This window comes from Toxotes jaculatrix, chromosome 2 (assembly GCF_017976425.1).
Source record: "Toxotes jaculatrix isolate fToxJac2 chromosome 2, fToxJac2.pri, whole genome shotgun sequence".
NCBI classification, from domain to species: Eukaryota; Metazoa; Chordata; class Actinopteri; family Toxotidae; genus Toxotes; species Toxotes jaculatrix.
This window is the reverse complement of record NC_054395.1, coordinates 2,739,201-2,749,200: the sequence shown is the minus strand read 5'-3', so window position 1 is coordinate 2,749,200 and position 10,000 is coordinate 2,739,201. Positions and strand designations below refer to the sequence as shown.

Sequence of the window (10,000 nt, the reverse complement as noted above, 5' to 3'; positions counted from 1 at the left end):
ATCTGGATTTCTCCACAAATCCAAGCACAAGAAGCCACGAAAAATGAGCTTTTCCACCTAACAAGAATTTTCTGACTACTCATCATCTGATAAAGTTTCTTACTATCTTTGATTACCTACAAGTCCATTTTTATCCAACACCGGCTCAGACACACAGTGATCTAGGGATGGCGTTTTGCTTCATTCTCAAAGATGGGGATAAAAGGCTTACAGCACCTGGTATTCCCAGGCGGTCTCCCATCCAAGTACTAACCAGGCCCTACCCTGCTTAGCTTCCGAGATCAGACGAGATCGGGCGTGCTCAGGGTGGTATGGCCGTAAGCAACAGCAAACCCTATAAACAGGCTCTTTATACATGCTAAAACGCCACAAACAAATCCAATGTTGAATAGGGACATTGATCATCTGGACTTCTCCACAAATCCAAGCACAAGAAGCCACGAAAAATGAGCTTTTCCACCTAACAAGAATTTTCTGACTACTCATCATCTGATAAAGTTTCTTACTATCTTTGATTACCTACAAGTCCATTTTTATCCAACACCGGCTCAGACACACAGTGATCTAGGGATGGCGTTTTGCTTCATTCTCAAAGATGGGGATAAAAGGCTTACAGCACCTGGTATTCCCAGGCGGTCTCCCATCCAAGTACTAACCAGGCCCTACCCTGCTTAGCTTCCGAGATCAAACGAGATCGGGCGTGCTCAGGGTGGTATGGCCGTAAGCAACAGCAAACCCTATAAACAGGCTCTTTATACATGCTAAAACGCCACAAACAAATCCAATGTTGAATAGAGACATTGATCATCTGGATTTCTCCACAAATCCAAGCACAAGAAGCCACGAAAAATGAGCTTTTCCACCTAACAAGAATTTTCTGACTACTCATCATCTGATAAAGTTTCTTACTATCTTTGATTACCTACAAGTCCATTTTTATCCAACACCGGCTCAGACACACAGTGATCTAGGGATGGTGTTTCTCAAAGATGGGGATAAAAGGCTTACAGCACCTGGTATTCCCAGGCGGTCTCCCATCCAAGTACTAACCAGGCCCTACCCTGCTTAGCTTCCGAGATCAGACGAGATCGGGCGTGCTCAGGGTGGTATGGCCGTAAGCAACAGCAAACCCTATAAACAGGCTCTTTATACATGCTAAAACGCCACGAAGAAATCCAATGTTGAATAGGGACATTGATCATCTGGATTTCTCCACAAATCCAAGCACAAGAAGCCACGAAAAATGAGCTTTTCCACCTAACAAGAATTTTCTGACTACTCATCATCTGATAAAGTTTCTTACTATCTTTGATTACCTACAAGTCCATTTTTATCCAACACCGGCTCAGACACACAGTGATCTAGGGATGGCGTTTTGCTTCATTCTCAAAGATGGGGATAAAAGGCTTACAGCCACCTGGTATTCCCAGGCGGTCTCCCATCCAAGTACCAACCAGGCCCTACCCTGCTTAGCTTCCGAGATCAGACGAGATCGCGCGTGCTCAGGGTGGTATGGCCGTAAGCAACAGCAAACCCTATAAACAGGCTCTTTATACATGCTAAAACGCCACGAAGAAATCCAATGTTGAATAGGGACATTGATCATCTGGATTTCTCCACAAATCCAAGCACAAGAAGCCACGAAAAATGAGCTTTTCCACCTAACGCCTAAAAGGCTTACAGCACCTGGTATTCCCAGGCGGTCTCCCATCCAAGTATACATGCTAAAATGCCACGAAGAAATCCAATGTTGAATAGGGACATTGATCATCTGGATTTCTCCACAAATCCAAGCACAAGAAGCCACGAAAAATGAGCTTTTCCACCTAACAAGAATTTTCTGACTACTCATCATCTGATAAAGTTTCTTACTATCTTTGATTACCTACAAGTCCATTTTTATCCAACACCGGCTCAGACACACAGTGATCTAGGGATGGCGTTTTGCTTCATTCTCAAAGATGGGGATAAAAGGCTTACAGCACCTGGTATTCCCAGGCGGTCTCCCATCCAAGTACTAACCAGGCCCTACCCTGCTTAGCTTCCGAGATCAGACGAGATCGGGCGTGCTCAGGGTGGTATGGCCGTAAGCAACAGCAAACCCTATAAACAGGCTCTTTATACATGCTAAAACGCCACGAAGAAATCCAATGTTGAATAGGGACATTGATCATCTGGATTTCTCCACAAATCCAAGCACAAGAAGCCACGAAAAATGAGCTTTTCCACCTAACAAGAATTTTCTGACTACTCATCATCTGATAAAGTTTCTTACTATCTTTGATTACCTACAAGTCCATTTTTATCCAACACCGGCTCAGACACACAGTGATCTAGGGATGGTGTTTCTCAAAGATGGGGATAAAAGGCTTACAGCACCTGGTATTCCCAGGCGGTCTCCCATCCAAGTACTAACCAGGCCCTACCCTGCTTAGTTTCCGAGATCAGACGAGATCGGGCGTGCTCAGGGTGGTATGGCCGTAAGCAACAGCAAACCCTATAAACAGGCTCTTTATACATGCTAAAACGCCAAGAAGAAATCCAATGTTGAATAGGGACATTGATCATCTGGATTTCTCCACAAATCCAAGCACAAGAAGCCACGAAAAATGAGCTTTTCCACCTAACAAGAATTTTCTGACTACTCATCATCTGATAAAGTTTCTTACTATCTTTGATTACCTACAAGTCCATTTTTATCCAACACCGGCTCAGACACACAGTGATCTAGGGATGGTGTTTCTCAAAGATGGGGATAAAAGGCTTACAGCACCTGGTATTCCCAGGCGGTCTCCCATCCAAGTACTAACCAGGCCCTACCCTGCTTAGCTTCCGAGATCAGACGAGATCGGGCGTGCTCAGGGTGGTATGGCCGTAAGCAACAGCAAACCCTATAAACAGGCTCTTTATACATGCTAAAACGCCACAAACAAATCCAATGTTGAATAGGGACATTGATCATCTGGATTTCTCCACAAATCCAAGCACAAGAAGCCACGAAAAATGAGCTTTTCCACCTAAAAAGAATTTTCTGACTACTCATCATCTGATAAAGTTTCTTACTATCTTTGATTACCTACAAGTCCATTTTTATCCAACACCGGCTCAGACACACAGTGATCTAGGGATGGCGTTTTGCTTCATTCTCAAAGATGGGGATCAAAGGCTTACAGCACCTGGTATTCCCAGGCGGTCTCCCATCCAAGTACTAACCAGGCCCTACCCTGCTTAGCTTCCGAGATCAGACGAGATCGGGCGTGCTCAGGGTGGTATGGCCGTAAGCAACAGCAAACCCTATAAACAGGCTCTTTATACATGCTAAAACGCCACAAACAAATCCAATGTTGAATAGAGACATTGATCATCTGGATTTCTTCACAAATCCAAGCACAAGAAGCCACGAAAAATGAGCTTTTCCACCTAACAACAATTTTCTGACTACTCATCATCTGATAAAGTTTCTTACTATCTTTGATTACCTACAAGTCCATTTTTATCCAACACCGGCTCAGACACACAGTGATCTAGGGATGGTGTTTCTCAAAGATGGGGATAAAAGGCTTACAGCACCTGGTATTCCCAGGCGGTCTCCCATCCAAGTACTAACCAGGCCCTACCCTGTTTAGCTTCCGAGATCAGACGAGATCGGGCGTGCTCAGGGTGGTATGGCCGTAAGCAACAGCAAACCCTATAAACAGGCTCTTTATACATGCTAAAACGCCACGAAGAAATCCAATGTTGAATAGGGACATTGATCATCTGGATTTCTCCACAAATCCAAGCACAAGAAGCCACGAAAAATGAGCTTTTCCACCTAACAAGAATTTTCTGACTACTCATCATCTGATAAAGTTTCTTACTATCTTTGATTACCTACAAGTCCATTTTTATCCAACACCGGCTCAGACACACAGTGATCTAGGGATGGTGTTTCTCAAAGATGGGGATAAAAGGCTTACAGCACCTGGTATTCCCAGGCGGTCTCCCATCCAAGTACTAACCAGGCCCTACCCTGCTTAGTTTCCGAGATCAGACGAGATCGGGCGTGCTCAGGGTGGTATGGCCGTAAGCAACAGCAAACCCTATAAACAGGCTCTTTATACATGCTAAAACGCCACGAAGAAATCCAATGTTGAATAGGGACATTGATCATCTGGATTTCTCCACAAATCCAAGCACAAGAAGCCACGAAAAATGAGCTTTTCCACCTAACAAGAATTTTCTGACTACTCATCATCTGATAAAGTTTCTTACTATCTTTGATTACCTACAAGTCCATTTTTATCCAACACCGGCTCAGACACACAGTGATCTAGGGATAGCGTTTTGCTTCATTCTCAAAGATGGGGATAAAAGGCTTACAGCACCTGGTATTCGCAGGCGGTCTCCCATCCAAGTACTAACCAGGCCCTACCCTGCTTAGCTTCCGAGATCAGACGAGATCAGGCGTGCTCAGGGTGGTATGGCCGTAAGCAACAGCAAACCCTATAAACAGGCTCTTTATACATGCTCAAACGCCACGAAGAAATCCAATGTTGAATAGAGACATTGATCATCTGGATTTCTCCACAAATCCAAGCACAAGAAGCCACGAAAAATGAGCTTTTCCACCTAACAAGAATTTTCTGACTACTCATCATCTGATAAAGTTTCTTACTATCTTTGATTACCTACAAGTCCATTTTTATCCAACACCGGCTCAGACACACAGTGATCTAGGGATGGTGTTTCTCAAAGATGGGAAAAAAAAGGCTTACAGCACCTGGTATTCCCAGGCGGTCTCCCATCCAAGTACTAACCAGGCCCTACCCTGCTTAGCTTCCGAGATCAGACGAGATCGGGCGTGCTCAGGGTGGTATGGCCGTAAGCAACAGCAAACCCTATAAACAGGCTCTTTATACATGCTAAAACGCCACGAAGAAATCCAATGTTGAATAGGGACATTGATCATCTGGATTTCTCCACAAATCCAAGCACAAGAAGCCACGAAAAATGAGCTTTTCCACCTAACAAGAATTTTCTGACTACTCATCATCTGATAAAGTTTCTTACTATCTTTGATTACCTACAAGTCCATTTTTATCCAACACCGGCTCAGACACACAGTGATCTAGGGATGGCGTTTTGCTTCATTCTCAAAGATGGGGATAAAAGGCTTACAGCACCTGGTATTCCCAGGCGGTCTCCCATCCAAGTACTAACCAGGCCCTACCCTGCTTAGCTTCCGAGATCAGACGAGATCGGGCGTGCTCAGGGTGGTATGGCCGTAAGCAACAGCAAACCCTATAAACAGGCTCTTTATACATGCTAAAACGCCACAAAGAAATCCAATGTTGAATAGGGACATTGATCATCTGGATTTCTCCACAAATCCAAGCACAAGAAGCCACGAAAAATGAGCTTTTCCACCTAACAAGAATTTTCTGACTACTCATCATCTGATAAAGTTTCTTACTATCTTTGATTACCTACAAGTCTATTTTTATCCAACACCGGCTCAGACACACAGTGATCTAGGGACGGCGTTTTGCTTCATTCTCAAAGATGGGGATAAAAGGCTTACAGCGGTCTCCCATCCAAATCCAGTGTTGAATAGGGACATTGATCATCTGGATTTCTCCACAAATCCAAGCACAAGAAGCCACGAAAAATGAGCTTTTCCACCTAACAAGAATTTTCTGACTACTCATCATCTGATAAAGTTTCTTACTATCTTTGATTACCTCCAAGTCCATTTTTATCCAACACCGGCTCAGACACACAGTGATCTAGGGATGGCGTTTTGCTTCATTCTCAAAGATGGGGATAAAAGGCTTACAGCACCTGGTATTCCCAGGCGGTCTCCCATCCAAGTACTAACCAGGCCCTACCCTGCTTAGCTTCCGAGATCAAACGAGATCGGGCGTGCTCAGGGTGGTATGGCCGTAAGCAACAGCAAACCCTATAAACAGGCTCTTTATACATGCTAAAACGCCACAAACAAATCCAATGTTGAATAGAGACATTGATCATCTGGATTTCTCCACAAATCCAAGCACAAGAAGCCACGAAAAATGAGCTTTTCCACCTAACAAGAATTTTCTGACTACTCATCATCTGATAAAGTTTCTTACTATCTTTGATTACCTACAAGTCCATTTTTATCCAACACCGGCTCAGACACACAGTGATCTAGGGATGGTGTTTCTCAAAGATGGGGATAAAAGGCTTACAGCACCTGGTATTCCCAGGCGGTCTCCCATCCAAGTACTAACCAGGCCCTACCCTGCTTAGCTTCCGAGATCAGACGAGATCGGGCGTGCTCAGGGTGGTATGGCCGTAAGCAACAGCAAACCCTATAAACAGGCTCTTTATACATGCTAAAACGCCACGAAGAAATCCAATGTTGAATAGGGACATTGATCATCTGGATTTCTCCACAAATCCAAGCACAAGAAGCCACGAAAAATGAGCTTTTCCACCTAACAAGAATTTTCTGACTACTCATCATCTGATAAAGTTTCTTACTATCTTTGATTACCTACAAGTCCATTTTTATCCAACACCGGCTCAGACACACAGTGATCTAGGGATGGCGTTTTGCTTCATTCTCAAAGATGGGGATAAAAGGCTTACAGCACCTGGTATTCCCAGGCGGTCTCCCATCCAAGTACTAACCAGGCCCTACCCTGCGTGGCTTCCGAGATCAGACGAGATCGGGCGTGCTCAGGGTGGTATGGCCGTAAGCAACAGCAAACCCTATAAACAGGCTCTTTATACATGCTAAAACGCCACAAACAAATCCAATGTTGAATAGGGACATTGATCATCTGGATTTCTCCACAAATCCAAGCACAAGAAGCCACAAAAAATGAGCTTTTCCACCTAACAAGAATTTTCTGACTGCTCATCATCTGATAAAGTTTCTTACTATCTTTGATTACCTACAAGTCCATTTTTATCCAACACCGGCTCAGACACACAGTGATCTAGGGATGGCGTTTTGCTTCATTCTCAAAGATGGGGATAAAAGGCTTACAGCACCTGGTATTCCCAGGCGGTCTCCCATCCAAGTACTAACCAGGCCCTACCCTGCTTAGCTTCCGAGATCAGACGAGATCGGGCGTGCTCAGGGTGGTATGGCCGTAAGCAACAGCAAACCCTATAAACAGGCTCTTTATACATGCTAAAACGCCACAAACAAATCCAATGTTGAATAGAGACATTGATCATCTGGATTTCTCCACAAATCCAAGCACAAGAAGCCACGAAAAATGAGCTTTTCCACCTAACAAGAATTTTCTGACTACTCATCATCTGATAAAGTTTCTTACTATCTTTGATTACCTACAAGTCCATTTTTATCCAACACCGGCTCAGACACACAGTGATCTAGGGATGGTGTTTCTCAAAGATGGGGATAAAAGGCTTACAGCACCTGGTATTCCCAGGCGGTCTCCCATCCAAGTACTAACCAGGCCCTACCCTGCTTAGCTTCCGAGATCAGACGAGATCGGGCGTGCTCAGGGTGGTATGGCCGTAAGCAACAGCAAACCCTATAAACAGGCTCTTTATACATGCTAAAACGCCACAAACAAATCCAATGTTGAATAGAGACATTGATCATCTGGATTTCTCCACAAATCCAAGCACAAGAAGCCACGAAAAATGAGCTTTTCCACCTAACAAGAATTGTCTGACTACTCATCATCTGATAAAGTTTCTTACTATCTTTGATTACCTACAAGTCCATTTTTATCCAACACCGGCTCAGACACACAGTGATCTAGGGATGGCGTTTTGCTTCATTCTCAAAGATGGGGATAAAAGGCTTACAGCACCTGGTATTCCCAGGCGGTCTCCCATCCAAGTACTAACCAGGCCCTACCCTGCTTAGCTTCCGAGATCAGACGAGATCGGGCGTGCTCAGGGTGGTATGGCCGTAAGCAACAGCAAACCCTATAAACAGGCTCTTTATACATGCTAAAACGCCACAAACAAATCCAATGTTGAATAGGGACATTGATCATCTGGACTTCTCCACAAATCCAAGCACAAGAAGCCACGAAAAATGAGCTTTTCCACCTAACAAGAATTTTCTGACTACTCATCATCTGATAAAGTTTCTTACTATCTTTGATTACCTACAAGTCCATTTTTATCCAACACCGGCTCAGACACACAGTGATCTAGGGATGGCGTTTTGCTTCATTCTCAAAGATGGGGATAAAAGGCTTACAGCACCTGGTATTCCCAGGCGGTCTCCCATCCAAGTACTAACCAGGCCCTACCCTGCTTAGCTTCCGAGATCAAACGAGATCGGGCGTGCTCAGGGTGGTATGGCCGTAAGCAACAGCAAACCCTATAAACAGGCTCTTTATACATGCTAAAACGCCACAAACAAATCCAATGTTGAATAGAGACATTGATCATCTGGATTTCTCCACAAATCCAAGCACAAGAAGCCACGAAAAATGAGCTTTTCCACCTAACAAGAATTTTCTGACTACTCATCATCTGATAAAGTTTCTTACTATCTTTGATTACCTACAAGTCCATTTTTATCCAACACCGGCTCAGACACACAGTGATCTAGGGATGGTGTTTCTCAAAGATGGGGATAAAAGGCTTACAGCACCTGGTATTCCCAGGCGGTCTCCCATCCAAGTACTAACCAGGCCCTACCCTGCTTAGCTTCCGAGATCAGACGAGATCGGGCGTGCTCAGGGTGGTATGGCCGTAAGCAACAGCAAACCCTATAAACAGGCTCTTTATACATGCTAAAACGCCACGAAGAAATCCAATGTTGAATAGGGACATTGATCATCTGGATTTCTCCACAAATCCAAGCACAAGAAGCCACGAAAAATGAGCTTTTCCACCTAACAAGAATTTTCTGACTACTCATCATCTGATAAAGTTTCTTACTATCTTTGATTACCTACAAGTCCATTTTTATCCAACACCGGCTCAGACACACAGTGATCTAGGGATGGTGTTTCTCAAAGATGGGGATAAAAGGCTTACAGCACCTGGTATTCCCAGGCGGTCTCCCATCCAAGTACTAACCAGGCCCTACCCTGCTTAGCTTCCGAGATCAGACGAGATCGGGCGTGCTCAGGGTGGTATGGCCGTAAGCAACAGCAAACCCTATAAACAGGCTCTTTATACATGCTAAAACGCCACGAAGAAATCCAATGTTGAATAGGGACATTGATCATCTGGATTTCTCCACAAATCCAAGCACAAGAAGCCACGAAAAATGAGCTTTTCCACCTAACAAGAATTTTCTGACTACTCATCATCTGATAAAGTTTCTTACTATCTTTGATTACCTACAAGTCCATTTTTATCCAACACCGGCTCAGACACACAGTGATCTAGGGATGGTGTTTCTCAAAGATGGGGATAAAAGGCTTACAGCACCTGGTATTCCCAGGCGGTCTCCCATCCAAGTACTAACCAGGCCCTACCCTGCTTAGCTTCCGAGATCAGACGAGATCGGGCGTGCTCAGGGTGGTATGGCCGTAAGCAACAGCAAACCCTATAAACAGGCTCTTTATACATGCTAAAACGCCACGAAGAAATCCAATGTTGAATAGGGACATTGATCATCTGGATTTCTCCACAAATCCAAGCACAAGAAGCCACGAAAAATGAGCTTTTCCACCTAACAAGAATTTTCTGACTACTCATCATCTGATAAAGTTTCTTACTATCTTTGATTACCTACAAGTCCATTTTTATCCAACACCGGCTCAGACACACAGTGATCTAGGGATGGCGTTTTGCTTCATTCTCAAAGATGGGGATAAAAGGCTTACAGCACCTGGTATTCCCAGGCGGTCTCCCATCCAAGTACTAACCAGGCCCTACCCTGCTTAGCTTCCGAGATCAGACGAGATCAGGCGTGCTCAGGGTGGTATGGCCGTAAGCAACAGCAAACCCTATAAACAGGCTCTTTATACATGCTAAAACGCCACAAACAAATCCAATGTTGAATAGGGACATTGATCATCTG

The 10,000-nt window shown here is 44.3% G+C and overlaps 24 non-coding genes across 24 annotated transcripts; all 24 read right to left on the bottom strand.

The window, feature by feature from the left end:
- Nucleotides 1-204: 204 nt before the first annotated feature.
- On the bottom strand, nt 205-323 carry LOC121178208. Its single transcript, XR_005893506.1, has one exon. It is a non-coding gene; the product is annotated as a 5S ribosomal RNA (ribosomal RNA).
- Nucleotides 324-607: 284 nt separating this feature from the next.
- Nucleotides 608-726, bottom strand: LOC121178422. The gene has a single exon (XR_005893651.1). It is a non-coding gene; the product is annotated as a 5S ribosomal RNA (ribosomal RNA).
- Nucleotides 727-1,001: 275 nt separating this feature from the next.
- LOC121178202 lies at nt 1,002-1,120 on the bottom strand. The gene has a single exon (XR_005893502.1). It is a non-coding gene; the product is annotated as a 5S ribosomal RNA (ribosomal RNA).
- Nucleotides 1,121-1,404: 284 nt separating this feature from the next.
- Nucleotides 1,405-1,524, bottom strand: LOC121176194. The gene has a single exon (XR_005892918.1). It is a non-coding gene; the product is annotated as a 5S ribosomal RNA (ribosomal RNA).
- A 449-nt stretch (nt 1,525-1,973) lies between these two features.
- On the bottom strand, nt 1,974-2,092 carry LOC121178198. Its single transcript, XR_005893501.1, has one exon. It is a non-coding gene; the product is annotated as a 5S ribosomal RNA (ribosomal RNA).
- Nucleotides 2,093-2,367: 275 nt separating this feature from the next.
- Nucleotides 2,368-2,486, bottom strand: LOC121175622. The gene has a single exon (XR_005892750.1). It is a non-coding gene; the product is annotated as a 5S ribosomal RNA (ribosomal RNA).
- Nucleotides 2,487-2,761: 275 nt separating this feature from the next.
- On the bottom strand, nt 2,762-2,880 carry LOC121178191. The gene has a single exon (XR_005893496.1). It is a non-coding gene; the product is annotated as a 5S ribosomal RNA (ribosomal RNA).
- Nucleotides 2,881-3,164: 284 nt separating this feature from the next.
- LOC121178187 lies at nt 3,165-3,283 on the bottom strand. The gene has a single exon (XR_005893494.1). It is a non-coding gene; the product is annotated as a 5S ribosomal RNA (ribosomal RNA).
- A 275-nt stretch (nt 3,284-3,558) lies between these two features.
- Nucleotides 3,559-3,677, bottom strand: LOC121178451. The gene has a single exon (XR_005893679.1). It is a non-coding gene; the product is annotated as a 5S ribosomal RNA (ribosomal RNA).
- A 275-nt stretch (nt 3,678-3,952) lies between these two features.
- LOC121175616 lies at nt 3,953-4,071 on the bottom strand. The gene has a single exon (XR_005892749.1). It is a non-coding gene; the product is annotated as a 5S ribosomal RNA (ribosomal RNA).
- Nucleotides 4,072-4,355: 284 nt separating this feature from the next.
- LOC121175809 lies at nt 4,356-4,474 on the bottom strand. Its single transcript, XR_005892797.1, has one exon. It is a non-coding gene; the product is annotated as a 5S ribosomal RNA (ribosomal RNA).
- Nucleotides 4,475-4,750: 276 nt separating this feature from the next.
- LOC121178179 lies at nt 4,751-4,869 on the bottom strand. Its single transcript, XR_005893493.1, has one exon. It is a non-coding gene; the product is annotated as a 5S ribosomal RNA (ribosomal RNA).
- A 284-nt stretch (nt 4,870-5,153) lies between these two features.
- On the bottom strand, nt 5,154-5,272 carry LOC121178175. Its single transcript, XR_005893489.1, has one exon. It is a non-coding gene; the product is annotated as a 5S ribosomal RNA (ribosomal RNA).
- Nucleotides 5,273-5,811: 539 nt separating this feature from the next.
- Nucleotides 5,812-5,930, bottom strand: LOC121178421. The gene has a single exon (XR_005893650.1). It is a non-coding gene; the product is annotated as a 5S ribosomal RNA (ribosomal RNA).
- Nucleotides 5,931-6,205: 275 nt separating this feature from the next.
- LOC121178172 lies at nt 6,206-6,324 on the bottom strand. The gene has a single exon (XR_005893486.1). It is a non-coding gene; the product is annotated as a 5S ribosomal RNA (ribosomal RNA).
- A 284-nt stretch (nt 6,325-6,608) lies between these two features.
- On the bottom strand, nt 6,609-6,727 carry LOC121176262. The gene has a single exon (XR_005892933.1). It is a non-coding gene; the product is annotated as a 5S ribosomal RNA (ribosomal RNA).
- A 284-nt stretch (nt 6,728-7,011) lies between these two features.
- Nucleotides 7,012-7,130, bottom strand: LOC121178169. Its single transcript, XR_005893485.1, has one exon. It is a non-coding gene; the product is annotated as a 5S ribosomal RNA (ribosomal RNA).
- A 275-nt stretch (nt 7,131-7,405) lies between these two features.
- Nucleotides 7,406-7,524, bottom strand: LOC121178162. The gene has a single exon (XR_005893484.1). It is a non-coding gene; the product is annotated as a 5S ribosomal RNA (ribosomal RNA).
- A 284-nt stretch (nt 7,525-7,808) lies between these two features.
- On the bottom strand, nt 7,809-7,927 carry LOC121178156. Its single transcript, XR_005893483.1, has one exon. It is a non-coding gene; the product is annotated as a 5S ribosomal RNA (ribosomal RNA).
- Nucleotides 7,928-8,211: 284 nt separating this feature from the next.
- On the bottom strand, nt 8,212-8,330 carry LOC121178419. The gene has a single exon (XR_005893648.1). It is a non-coding gene; the product is annotated as a 5S ribosomal RNA (ribosomal RNA).
- Nucleotides 8,331-8,605: 275 nt separating this feature from the next.
- On the bottom strand, nt 8,606-8,724 carry LOC121178146. The gene has a single exon (XR_005893481.1). It is a non-coding gene; the product is annotated as a 5S ribosomal RNA (ribosomal RNA).
- Nucleotides 8,725-8,999: 275 nt separating this feature from the next.
- Nucleotides 9,000-9,118, bottom strand: LOC121178145. The gene has a single exon (XR_005893480.1). It is a non-coding gene; the product is annotated as a 5S ribosomal RNA (ribosomal RNA).
- Nucleotides 9,119-9,393: 275 nt separating this feature from the next.
- Nucleotides 9,394-9,512, bottom strand: LOC121178136. Its single transcript, XR_005893476.1, has one exon. It is a non-coding gene; the product is annotated as a 5S ribosomal RNA (ribosomal RNA).
- Nucleotides 9,513-9,796: 284 nt separating this feature from the next.
- LOC121178477 lies at nt 9,797-9,915 on the bottom strand. The gene has a single exon (XR_005893703.1). It is a non-coding gene; the product is annotated as a 5S ribosomal RNA (ribosomal RNA).
- Between the last annotated feature and the right edge of the window lie 85 nt (nt 9,916-10,000).